The sequence below is a fragment of the Spinacia oleracea genome, chromosome 6, assembly GCF_020520425.1.
Source record: "Spinacia oleracea cultivar Varoflay chromosome 6, BTI_SOV_V1, whole genome shotgun sequence".
Taxonomy (NCBI): Eukaryota; Viridiplantae; Streptophyta; class Magnoliopsida; order Caryophyllales; family Amaranthaceae; genus Spinacia; species Spinacia oleracea.
In genome coordinates, this window is record NC_079492.1 from 94,398,909 (window position 1) to 94,413,612 (window position 14,704).

Below are 14,704 nucleotides of genomic sequence, written 5' to 3' on the forward strand. Positions count from 1 at the left end.
CACCGCCGCGAACCAACCACCTTCACCATCACCGTCATGCTCCGGCGCGGTCTCGCGCTGCTGCAACACCAGGGTCGTCGCCCAGCCGCCCCTCTTTCCTCCCTTGTTCGTGCTCTGTTTCGCACCCCCCTTTCCCTCTTTTGGCCGACTTTCATGAACCCAAAAACCAAATACTCAGACCTTGTTTTATTGCTTTAACAAACCCAAAACAAAAGGGGATGGGCCCAAATTCTAATGGGTTTTGGTAAACTCATTCTCTATTACTATTTTCATATTTATAAACTTATCTTTCATGTTTTTATCTAAATAAATTTGATAAAATATTTCAATATATGTTTATATAATAAATTACTAATAAAAATTACTTATTATTTTTTTCAGGTAGGAAAATATATTTAAATTACCGGTTTTACTAAAATTAAGTTACTAGCTAGTATTAACAAAAATGGAATTTAAATATTTTCATGTAAGTGGATTTATAAAATATAAATTATGTTTTGATTGAAATATCATTTCGTGATATATCCATTAATTTATGAAATTATATTTTTATTAAAATTCGTTATTTATAAATTCATTACTTATAAATTTTATTATTTATAAAATATCGATTTTAGATTATTTATTATTTTAAGTAACTAATTGAATGATTTAATATTCTGAAAGAAATCGGACTTGGAGCTCAGGAAGAACGATCCATCAAACAGGAAGTATAGAACAACGGTTGAGGTAACGGCTATTGCTAGTACCCGCAATCCCCTTATAAATATGATTTATGAAATTATGACGTTATGATTGAATTTATGAATGAAATGTTTTGATGTGTTTTATGGATTGTGGGATGAAATGTGATTTGTTTGAATTGTTTCCTATAATATGATTTGATTGAGTTTTCTCATAAAATGATGTTTATGCAATGCTATGAAAGAATTGATATTTTATGGATCCCAGGATCTAAATGATGTTTTATGATCTAAAAAGGAGTTATGTTATTTCAACTGAAATACAAGCCAAGGCTTAGTAAAAATACATAAAACATGATAAATGAAAGTGAAAGACCTGGTTTGTCTGGAGGTATATAAACTACCATCTTCCTATCTATCGGTCATGCATGCACCACGGACACCTGTCCACCCATGGATTACGAGCCAAGGCTCCCATGGTTTATGAGCCCAGGCTCAGGGCCCAGGCCCCATGTTATAGTTCGATGATGAGCCCAGGCTCTTATGGGCCCAAGCCCAGTGGAGAATTCCTTCACGGTTCGTACTTGCCGACAACTAGCATGTTTCATTAAAAGTTTATGAATGACCTTTTCATTAAAAGTTTATGAATGAATTAAATATGATGTTTTATTAAATGTTTTACTTATTCTATTCTCCTTGTGTTATTAAATAAAATGAATTGAAATGAATTTACGTTTCTAGGGTAGTCGTTACTGAGTCTTCGGCTCACCGTTTGTTTTCTGTTTTAGGTACTGCGGGGAACGATGGAAACGAGTAGTGGCAAGGAATTTCACCTTAGTATTAATCACCTAGCTTATGCTTAATTTTTTTAATAGTTTAATTAAAGACTCTTAGTAAGTTATGTACTTTTATTTTGGGAATATAAAGGATTATTATATTAATTTGGGTTTTGATAGCTTATGTTATGATAGTTGCCTTGTAATTTCCAAGAGGGAATTACGGCAGGTAATGTCCCGACCAGATTAGGTTAATTCCGCTGCTAATTATGCTTAATAATTGAATTAGAGGTCGGGGCGTTACAACCCACATTCGTGGGAAGTCAGGGACTGTCACCTCCTGTCTCAACGCCGAGTGGTTTAGGCCCAGCACCCGGATTTTATCCTTACGGTCCAACTTTGTCTCAATTGTCGGGAAATTTGGTAACTTCAACATCTAATGTTAAAAATATAGTTACTACTGTTCTTACTACTGTTGAAAATTATTTACCTTGGCGTACGCAGTTTGAATCTTTTTTGGTTTCTCATGGTCTGTTAGGCTTCATTGATGGTTCAATTACTAAGCCTAATATGTTTGTATTTGATAATCAAAACCGACAATCTATGAATCCTGATTATTATCATTGGCTAAGAATAGATCAAACTATACGTTATTGGTTATTTGCGACTCTGTCTCATGATATGCTTGTTAAGGTGCATGAAGTTAAGTTTTCGCATTTGCTTTGGGATAGACTTCAATCTCGTTTTATGCATGCTAGTATGGCCCATTCTATGGAGTTGAAAACTTTGTTACAACATGTTGCTAAGCAAGAATCTCAGTCTATGGAGTCATATTTGCGTGAAGTAAAAATTCTAGCTGATTTTCTGGCTGCGATTAACTCTCCAGTTTCTACTCATGACTTGATTTTGCACACTGTGATGGGTCTTGGTCAAGATTATGATGCCGTGACAAGTCAATTTTTACATTTTAATGGTTACATTCCTTTTACTGATGTTCGTCGGGCATTGTTAAGTCACGAGCAACTTATTAAAGGTCGTCAGGCTAGGGAACAAGGTTTTGCTACGCATCAGGCATTCTTGGCAAGTACTCGTTCTGTCTCAAATAGATCGGACAACAACTCCACTTCATCTAATGCACGGAATAATACCGAGGGATCCCGTGGCAACAATGGGGGTCGTGGGGGTGGAAAAGGCCGTGGAAAAGGTCGTGGAAAGGCCGTGGTGGGGGTGCAAACCAAACACAAGCCCAAACACAAAATTCAGAAGGTTTTGTCATCTGATAGTGATGTTGTTGCTCTTGCGTCCTGCGATACTAATAATTTATTTGCAGGGAATTCTAATGTAGAGGGTGTGTTTGGTCCTAGTCCTACCAATATAGTCTGTCAAATCTGTTTCCATCCAGGTCATTCTGCAATTGCTTGCCCATCTCGTTATTCTCAGAATTCGAATGCCGCTCTTGCTAGTCTTCCCACCGGAGAGCATAATGAGACTACCTGGTTTCCTGATTCCGGAGCATCTTCTCACATGACTAGCGACCGAGGTATGTTATCTAACAAATCTATTTATACTGGTCTTGTTCATGTTGAAGTAGCGAATGGTACTAAAATCCCAATAAAACATGTAGGCAAGGTCACATTAAACTCGAACAGTCGTCCTTTGGTTTTAAACAACGTTTATCATTGTCCCAATATTAAATTCAATCTAAAGTCGGTGCAAAAGTTAGCCAAAGATAACAACTGTACTGTGAGTTTTAATGGTTCTCATGTTTTTGTAAAGGACAACCAGTCGGAGGAAGTGCTTCTCAAAGCTTCTAGTCAAGGCAGTGTCTATCCCATCACCCTCACCAACACCCTTAGGAGGCCAGTTGCACTTGCGTCAATCACAGCTTCAGGTCCTACATGGCATCGTCGTCTTGAAATTGTGGTGATAGAGTATTAGGTGCTCTTAAAAGCAATAAGGCAATAGTTTGTGCCAGTAGTCATACTTTTGATTGTGTTTCATGTTGCCTAGGAAAGTCTCATAGGCTACCTTTCCAGGATGTAATACACTCATTTGATAAACCTTTGCAATTAGTTCATTCGGATTTGTGGCAATCGCCTAATTTGTCAAACCTTGGTTTTAAATATTATGTTTGCTTTGTTGATGATTTCTCTCGCTATACTTGGATTTATCCTTTAAAACGAAAATTGGATGTGCATGATCGATTTATGGATTTTAAAAAATTAGTTGAGAATTTATTTGACTGCAAAATTAAATATTACCAAAGTGATGGGGGCCGGGAATTTGATAATGCTCTGTTGCTTGATCATTTTCGAAAATGTGGAATATCTTTTAGAAAATCTTGCCCAGACACTCAACAGCAAAACGGTGTTGCTGAACGAAAGCATTGACATGTAATTGAACTTGCTCGAACGATGCTCATTGAGTTATTGCTTCCCGGTCAATTATGGGTCGATGCTGCGTATACGGAAACATATATAATAAATCGATTGCCTACCCCAGTTCTGCAAGGTGCTTCTCCTTTTGAAAAATTATTTTCAAAGCAACCTGATTATTCGTTTTTACGAGTGTTTGCTTGTGAGTGTTTTCCGAATTTTATTGCGAAACCATCAAATAAGTTAACTCCGAGGTCAGTTCAATGTGTTTTATTGGGTATGCCCCGGGCTATAAGGGGTATCGTTGCTATGAACCAAAGTCGGGTCGTGTTTATGTGAGTCGGAATGTAAAATTCCATGAGTCGCTCTTTCCGTATAGATCTCTAGTGTCATCGCGTCCTTCGCCGTCGACAAACTCTAGTGATACGGACCCATCCCTCCTCATTTTACCATCAACTTTGTCCCATAGCATAGCCCAAACTCCGGTTAGCCATCCCATTGCATCACCTGTAGATATTAACCTTGCCTTACCTCACGTTGTGGTGGATCAGTCCACGCCACAGCCTGACTGTGGCAAGTATGGCCTCACCACAGCAGGCCGTGGCCCAGGCTGCCTTCTAACGAGGCCAGCAGTCCACCGCAGGAAACCCGTGTTGCTTTCAGTCCAAACGCAGGTATCATGCGGCCCAGCCTGCCTGAATCTCCTGACCTGCTTTCCTCTCTCCACCAAAGCCCAATAAAACAGGCCTAGTTGGACAATAGACTTGAACCAAAGCAGCGGGCCCAGCTGGACCACACATCAGCGACCCCACCCCATTCCCTTGTCCCACACGGTCAGTCCCCCACCTCTCTTCCCTTGGCCCATATGCCTAGCACGGCCCACTTGCCTCACATTCCTATTGATCCATTGATTTTATCACCTCAAGTCCATAATTCACCATCCCAAGCACCTCCTTCAAATGGTATTTTCACGGCTCCGTCTACGAGCAATGTTCATGAAATGAGAACACGTGCTAAAGACGACATTTATAAACCAAAATCAATATTAAATCTCAGTATAGTTGAAAAAGTAAAGGCACCGACATGTTTTTCTAAAGCTAATAAAATTCTGAAATGGCGTGAAGCCATGGCGGAAGAGATTAATGCAATGCTTGTCAACAAAACTTGGGATTTAGTACCATTTGATGCGTCAAAGAACTTGGTTGGTACAAAATGGATTTATACGATAAAAACCGACGAAGATGGTCATGTGATTAGGCCTAAGGCTCGTCTGGTTGCTCGTGGGTTCGGACAGCAAGAAGGTATAGATTATTCTGAGACTTTTAGCCCTGTTGTTAAATCAACCACTATTCGGTTGGTCTTGTCTTTAGCTCTTTCCTCAAATTGGGTCATTCGTCAATTAGATGTTAAAAATGCATTCTTACATGGTGATTTAATTGAGGAGGTATACATGAAACAACCTGCAGGTTTTATTCATCCTGATTTTCCTAATCATATTTGTCGTCTTAGGAAAGCAATCTATGGTTTGAAACAGGCTCCTAGAGCTTGGTATCTTTGCTTCAGCAGTTTTTTGTTACAATAGGGCTTCTTTTGTTGTCGATCGGATAATTCTATGTTCATTTTTCGTCGTGACAAATTCATTGTTTATCTTCTTCTTTATGTCGATGATATCATTGTCACGGGCAACTCGGCTCCTTTGATCACCAAATTCATATCTCTTTTGTCTACTGAGTTTGCTATGAAAGATCTAGGTGATCTGCACTACTTCCTCGGAGTGCAGGCGATACGTACTTCCAAAGGTTTATTTTTGTGTCAAGAAAAGTATGTCCATGATTTACTTCTAAAATTTCATTTGCACACTGCTAAACCTGTGCGTACTCCTCTTCCTAGTCGTACCACCCTTTCTATTACCGATGGTGATTTACTATCTGATCCTACTGAGTATCGCAGTATGGTTGGGGCTTTACAGTACTTGACTATGACTAGACCTGATATTACATATGTTGTGCATTTAGTTTCCCAATTTATGCATGCACCCCGCACATCTCACTTGTTGGTGGTTAAGCGTATATACAGGTACTTGCAAGGTACTGCGGACTATGGTCTATGGCTTCGCCCCGCCCCAGACATGTCCATCATGATTGCCTACTGGGATGCGGATTGGGCAGGTTGTCCTGATAGTTGTCGTTCCACCACTGGTTATGCAATTTTTCTTGGTGGCAACCTCATTTCCTGGCGCTCGAAGAAGCAACCCACCGTCTCCAAATCGTCCACAGAAGCAGAGTAACGCGTTGTTGCGTACACGGTACAGGATACTCTCTGGATTCGTTCCTTGTTAGCTGAGTTGGGGATCGTCATCCGCGCACCCGTAAAGCTCTTTTGTGATAATGTTTCTGCATCCTATCTTGCAGTAAATCCGGTTCAGCATGATCGTAGCAAACATATCAAAATAGATTATCATTTTGTTCGGGAGCGTGTTGCTCATGGTGATTTAGTTGTTCGTTATGTCTCTACTGAGTTACAATTCGCTGACATTTTTACGAAAGGTTTGTCAGGTCAGCGTTTTGAGTTTTTAAGGTCCAATCTGCACGTGGTTCCCCCTGTACAGATTGAGGGGGTGTAATAGAGGATACTAAGGGTATACTCGTAATTGTACTATTGTACCATATTATTATATATATGAGTCCCAGGCACCCGTATTAGGGTAAGCCGTATCATTATATTCACAATATGTAATTCGTGAGATAAGCCTCTTGGATGGTAACCAGGAACTGTTATAATACTTTTAGTAGGGAAATTAGTAAGGGCGTAGCAATAATTTGAACCTTTCCTGGAGAGGCTAATGAAGGAGTAATGTTCTAGTAGATCGTAATGTGTATATGGAGGAGTAAGCTATCGGCTGAGAGTTCCAATTAATACGGAGTAGTATTTTCATATTGATTACTTGAATTGGGCCAACACATAATCAGCTTTGAGTTATAATTGATGGGATTTATTTCATGTACGTGTATAGATTTATGTAATACGTTTTAGTTGTTTTATCAATTTGAGTTTTTAACTGGTGTAGTGTTGAGTATACGATTCATGAGTTTTAATCAATATTTTGTGATTGAAGGATAACAATCTTTCTTTATGGTGTTCTGTTGGTATTCCAATGTGACCTCGATCTTTAATATTATACTTTCTACACTTTTGTTGAGCCATTGGAATTGAGGAAATAAATTTCCACCTTTGTTATTTAGTCTCTACATTCCAGTTTACTTCATGAATTTGATGAATATAAGCACTATGTCCTGATTATGCGGTACTACTCCGTCTACTCGATTATAACTAATGGACAAATATTTGATCTATGCATGGCTTGGATTATTTTATTTTATTTGTTGTTGATCGTTAATGTATCTTTACTGATTTGTTGGCCTCTGTCGCCAATACCAAAATAAGGAGATGTCAGTTCGTTTGAATTGGCTATAGACGTATGGTAGAAATCTCGTTGTCACTTTTGTGTGTTGCGGCCAAATTACAACTCTCTTGGGTTTGGTATATTTTAAGGCCAAATAGAAAGTGTAATTTCTTTTTGTTTGGCTTTGGAGCCATCAATTTTGATTCAATATGAATTGGGATGTTGTGATTAAATCTTGATTTGATGATAAGGATTTCCATGTCTAGTTAGATTAGTAGTTGCAAATTCATGCAAATTCTAGTTGGTTGATTGGAATGCTTCATGTTAGTTTGGCAAGAAATTGTGAATTAATGTGAGCATGTTGATGAAATAGTTCTAATTGTTAGTCACTTAGTCTAGGGGTCATGCGAAAGCTCTCCCTCGGATTAGGAAACTCAATGCATTCTATCCGAGAGGTGGTGAATGCAACATTTCCGGTTTTTCCCCTAATTATCATGTCTTTGCAACATCTTAGTGTTTGAATCTTCGTCCTCCCCTAATTAACCCAAGCGGAAACTCAATTCCCCTAGCTCTTTCCCTATTGATCAACTTGTTAATTAGCATAGAATTGTTAGATATTATAATCCAATTCACATTCCTTTTCTAAGCTAGCTTGGTTTTGTTAGACTCATTCTCACCATTCTCTTCGGACGATCCCGAACTTGCCACTATAATCTATATAGTCGGTTAGTTAGGTGTTCTACAAATATTGTTTGATTAGGTGGTTTTCGTATAATGACGCGAAAAACGCTTGTCAAAGGCACATCATTGGTACAAGAAATTTCAAAGGAAATACGGTTTCAAAAAACTCGGCATCTCTTGCCTCAATGATGTTACCACCTGCATAGGAATTGTTAGTACCCTTAACAAGAAAACGATATGCTGCACTTTGGTAAGCATAACCAATAAAAATACAATCAACTGTTTTGGGACCAATCTTGTTCTTCTTGAAGCTGGGTATAGCCACCTTTGCTAGACACCCCCACACTTTCAGGTAACTTAGGTTGGGTGCACGACCCTTCCATATTTCGTATGGAGTCTTGTATATCTTCTGTTGAGGTACCCTGTTCAAAACATGACAACCAGAAAATATAGCTTCCCCCCACATGTTATCAGAAAACCCAGAACTAATAAGCATATAATTCATCATGTTCTACAGTGTTCTGTTCTTCCTTTCAGCAATCCCGTTCTGCTCGGGTGTGTAGGGAGCCGTTGTCTCCCGAATGATCCAATTTTGCTCACAAAAAACCTCAAGAGTGTTAGGGTCATACTCACCACCCATATCACTCCTAAGTCTTTTGATCTTCCTATCAAGTTGATTTTCCACTTCAGCCTTGTATTTGAGGAACATTTCCTCAGCTTCATGTTTTGACTGAGAAGATAAACCATGGTAAATTTTGAGCAGTCATCAACAAAAGTAATATAGTACATTTTACCACCCCTGCTCTCATAATTTTTAAAATCCCCCAAGTCACTATGAACAAGCTCTAGTACTTCAGTTTGTCTATCTATTGATTTAAATGGCTTCTTTGCAAACTTGGCCTCAACACATACTTCACATTTTGTAAAATCTGTTTTAGAAAAACTGGGAATCAAGTTAAGTTGTTTAAGCTTTTTAATTGAAGCAATGTTGAGATGACCCAACCTTGCATGCCATAAATCAATAGACTCGGCAATATAAACAAAAGAAGTACTAGCATTCTTATTCATAATTTTGAGTTTGACATCAAGAGTAAATAAACCCCCATTACAGAAACCCTTTTCCCACAAACTCCCCATTGTGAGTAATAACAAGCCTATCAGAATCAAAAGAAAGCTTCAATCCAACCTTCATTAGCAAGCTAACAGAAATCAAGTTCCTACGCATTTGTGGAACATGCAACACATTGGTAAGAGTAATAAGTTTTCCAGAAGTAAGAGTGAGAACGATCTTCCCTTTGCCTTGAACGGTCGCAGAAGCTGAATTACCCATGAAGACATTTTCACCATCAATTTTTTCATAGGTAGTGAACATGTCTTTGTTGGTGCAGATGTGTCTCGTTGCTCCAGTATCAACGATCCATTCAACAACATTACCCGTCAAGTTAGCTTCTGAAACAACAGCAACAAAATGGTTAGGATCAAAAACTTCATTAGCTTCAGCAAGATTGGCTTGATTCTTATCTGACTTCTTCTTGGATCTGCAATCCGCAGACTTGTGACCAACTTTCCCACATTCAAAACATTTCCCCTTGAACTTATACTTCATTGGTTTCCCTTGAGGCTTGAAAGGACTGTCCTTTCCCTTAAACTTATCAGAATATGCATGAGGCTTGGGTTCTACGAGGTTGGCCTTAGCGGAACCAGAAAACACAGATTGACCCTTATCCTTAATACGATTTTCCTCCTCAATTTTCAGGTGACCTACAAGCTCCTCTAAGGTAAGGTCCTTTTTCTTATGCGGTAACTGATTACGAAAGTCTTTCCAAGAGGGTTGCAGTTTCTCAATTAAAACAATAGCAAGAGTAATATCACAAATACCCAAAACCTCGGCAGCCATAGCAATGCAAATATTCTCATAAGCATGAATCTGATCAATAATTGGTTTATCATCTTGAACTTGAAAGCCTAACCACTTACTAACACAGTAACGTTTAGTACCAGCATCATCAGTTCCATACTTCTTTTCTAATGCATCCCAAATATCCCTAGTATGACCAAACCCCATATAGATATCAAGAAATGCATTCGACATAAGATGCAGCAACATACCCTTACATGTCCTATCATCTTTAGCAAATTTCACCTCAAAATCATGAAATTCATTTTCGTCATCAGGTTCGACAACACCATCAAGCACATAAGCAACATCAATTTGTTCTAAATAAAATCGCATCCTAACAGCCCAACGTTAATAATGCTTACCATCAAGAGGTTCTAACTTAGGCATATCAGGAATCATGAATTTCGAAGTCAAAGCCATAATAATCGTCTTTTAGATTGTTGCGATTAAACCAAAAATTAGAACAAACTTATCTGATATGATGAACTGAATGAAGAACAATTGTTGCGTCGTGGACACCCATTTTCCTAAAAGACGGTTCTGCGCTACCTCCAATGCAGTAGAATAGAATGCGGTCGCCCTCAAGGATTAGCGCAACTCCGACGTTGTGTGCACTCACAAAGCCGGATGGAGTTAGAACATATGCCCAAAAATCGTAAGGAATATTTTGTGTGTGAGAGAATAAAGTGTTTCGAATTTCTGAAAAGTGTTTGAATGATTTTCTGTGTTTGAAACTGAAACAAAGTTCTGATTAAGTAATCAGAATCAAGGCAAGGCAACAGTAAAAAACGGACAAAACCAATTAAGGTGGTAACAGCCAAAACGGAAAGAAATGATGAATGTTGTAACGGACATAATTAATCCAACGGTTACGTAATCAATACACATTCCCGTAACAATGACTTAACCAAAATAGTCCAGTTACCAAAAAGAATAGGGTTGACCCACAAGACCCACCCCACGCCCGCGAACCCAAGTCCCACGGTCCGAGGCCCGAGCCCGGCCCGGCCCTGCCCGGCGCGTGCGCGTGTGTGTTATGTGTCCACCCATACCACTCTCACACTTTCTTAAACAAGAGTTACACCCATTCCCCAATTAATAAACAAGGATAATACGAAGAGTTTTCCCGTGTGGGACTCTCTTATTTTTCACTCTTTTTTTCCTTTGTGTTTCCCAATGAGAATTTCCAACACAAAAAACCACTCCCCTTAGCTTTTTTTAAAAAAAAAAGTTTAGATATTTTGTATTTTTAATTATTAATTAAATAATTAATATATAATTAGGGTGATTATGGTATTATTAGTTGACTAATCGATTAGAAAATAGAATTAATGACAACTAGGTAGTAATTGACATCAAATGTTAGAGATGTAGGGAGTAATTTACAACTTTTTAAAATGTAGGTAGTAATTCACAAACTCACCAAATAGCTACTCCCTCAGTTTCTTTTTGTTTGTTACATTTGAACTTTTGCACGTTTATTAACATATAATAAAAATTCTTTTTTTTTATTAAAAAAATAAACCCAAGTAAAACCTCAATCCACTAATCATTACAACAACCAATAAGATTATTTATTTATCAAAATAAAACAATAATGGAAAAGCACACAGATTGCTAACTTAACATATTTGGGAAATTGTAAAGAAATTTAATGAGTTGAAAAAATTGGACCAATTAAAGTTAAAAGTTGGCACAAAAAATGACTTCTCCTACGTAACAAACATTGTGAAACACCCTAAAAAGAATACGCAACAAACAAAAAGAAACGGATGGAGTAGGTAATAATTGACAAATTTTCCTATCTTAATACATTCAACTAACCCTCCTAAAACTACGTGTCGGTCAAAATGTATCTCTTTTTTAAATACGGATGAAGTATTTGTTAGTGGAAGTTAAAAAATAATTATATAATCAAGTATCTTATTTTTTATATTTTTTTATATCTATAAGAGAGACAAATTAAAGAGCGTCATTTGTCAGATCCACATTGATATATACTCCAAGGAATTTCATGACATCTCTCCATGTGTCAGGATGACTTGGCAAGTAAATGGCGTAGCATGCCATGTCATACGCACACATCATTTATTGCTTCCTCATAAAAAAATGAGGTTATCCATCCCCAAACTCATGACCTTTTACATGTTGATGCAAAGTCTTAACCATCACTCCAATGATATAACTTATGTCTCTAAAACAATTAAAAAAGAATTCACACTTATGAACACATAAACCTTTAATGCCTAAATTTATGTATTGAATAATAATTTATGGTAACGAAAAGTTTCTTAATTTTTATTCAATTACTAATCGAGTCATATTATAAAAAAAACGAATCATTTATCTTTTCTAGAAATGTATTTAGATCAAACATAATTTGGTAATATTAATCCAACCTTTGACCGATTTTCTTTTATTAAGCCCACCTACGACATATTTTTTAATAATCCCACCTTTATTACCCAACAACTTTTATTGGGCCCAACAGGTCATAAAACTGTTGTAAGCGGCATTATTTCTCTACATGGCAGTACTCTCTCTCGATATATTCAGTCATCATCATCAATTCATCACCATCTCGTTGACTTTTTCACCGATTACCGGCCACTTAAGCCCAATAAAAGTCGTCGGGTAGTAAAGGTGGGATTATTAAAAAATATGTCGTAGGTGGGATTAATAAAAGAAAATCGGCCAAAGGTTGGATTAATATTACCAAATTTTCCAAAAAAATAATGTTGCGCTTTCTTTTAGCTAATAAAATATGTTTTTTTTCCTCAAAAATGTATTTCGGTTTTGTAACTCAATATACAATTGTAACTTTAAAATATTCTTACTAGTCATACGTATAGGTACAAAAAAATAAAAACATACATAAATAATGCAAAATTACTCAAAAAAATAGTTTAGTGGTAGTTGGTTAACCAATTTTATTCTTAAACTGCATATGTAATGAAATTCATATTATTGTCAAACTGTGTATATGAAGAAATTTATAAGTGAATTTGAAATTACTAAAAAAACTCGAACCATATGTAACACTCTGGGCATCGCTCGGGCCACTAACTAGTTAACAATTTAAAATCACATATTTATATATCTTCTGTTTCTTCTACTTAGAACACTTTGCACGGGATCTAATTTAGTGATCGAATAAGATTGAACCCTGAACAAAATTCTCTTCTCCTCACTCAGCTCTCTTCACCTTATTTTCACTTATTTAAGATAAGATAAGATAAGATAAGATAAGATAAGATAAGATAAAATAAGATAAGATAAAATAAGGGCAATTAAGATAAGTTCAGGGTCAATAAAATAAGATAAGATAAGTTCAGGTTCAATAACATAAGATAATGTAAATATTACATAAGGTAATACTATAAGTTCTAATAAGATAAGATAAGATAAGATAATGACCAATAAGATAAGATAAGATAAGATAAGATAAGATAAGATAATGACCAATAAGATAACATAAGTTAAGATAAGATTAGATAAAATAATGGTCGATAAGATAAGATAAGATAAAATAAGATAAGTTCAAAATCAATAAGATAAAATAAGTCAAATTCATTTGAAGAGAACACCGCTTTAATTTAATTGTTCATACAGAGTACTATTTGATGTCAAGCTACAAGAAAAAATTTAGGGTTGATTAGACAGTTGACGGACTTGAACCATTTGGAGTGAAGCACGCGATGATATAAATATGGAGAAATAAAATTGTCAGTTGTGGCGTTGTGGAGTTATGGGAAATTGTGGCTGCTGCTGGACTGGGTGAAAGACTGAAAGAGAAGGATGAATGGTCACGTCAAAAAAAACAAAAAGAGAAAGATGAATGGTGGAGCCCACTCTTGAAAAAAAGAAATTTAAAGAGCTACTGTAGCTATGAGAAAATAGGACTCTAATCTATACTCTAATCTCTATAGGAGGGGGTAAGGTGGAACATTTTTTAGGGGTAAATTAGGGCCCTATTTTTTTTGGCTTAATATTTGTTTCAGAACTTATTTTGTAGTTCAGTTTAGCCCTGTTCTTTTGGACTTTTTTGCTATTCCATTCAGTTTAGTTCAGTTCAGTTCTATTCAGTTCAGCTCCATTAAGTTCAGTCCAGTTCAGATCAGTTCAGTTCAGTTCAGCTCCATTAAGTTCAGTTCAGTTCAGTTCAGCTCCATTAAGTTCAGTTCAGTTCAGTTCAAAAGAACGGATTCATCTTTCTTTGTAATTATTTTTATTCTTAATATTGCAATTAAAATTGACATTTGTTACTTATATATATAATAATAATAATTATTATTATCGTTATTATTACTTAAATATTACTCCCTCCGTTTCTTTTTGTTGTATCCGTTTCCTTTTTAGTCGTTTCATAATGTTGTATCCACTTAGAATCTTTCCATTTTTGGACATATTTTTTTTCCTAAAATACCCTTATATTTCAATCTAATAACCAAAAAACCTAAAGAATCTACCCATATTCCCACCTAATTTTCCCCACCCATAATATTTTATTCATTTAACCCACCCACCTCCCTTATTAAATTAATAAAACCCTAACGTCACTCTCACCTCTCTCTCCTTATAACCCGTCCCTCTCACCCTCTCTCTCCTCATTCTCTTCGGATCCCTCTCTCCTCCTGTCTCCCTCTCTCTCCTCAAGAAATCTCTCTGTTTCTCTAAAAACCCTAACCTTCTCCGCCCTTGTTCTTCGTTTTTTTTGGTGAGATCTCTCAGATCTTTGGGTTTTTCGCTCAAAATTGTTCTCAAACTTTAACCGGAACGACATTCCGGTGAGATCCCCTCTAGTTTTGTCCCCTTTGTCGTCCCAAATCCCGGTTGGTAATCGATTCTCTGGTGAAATTTTTTTGGGGATAAAATCGGAGTTTTAT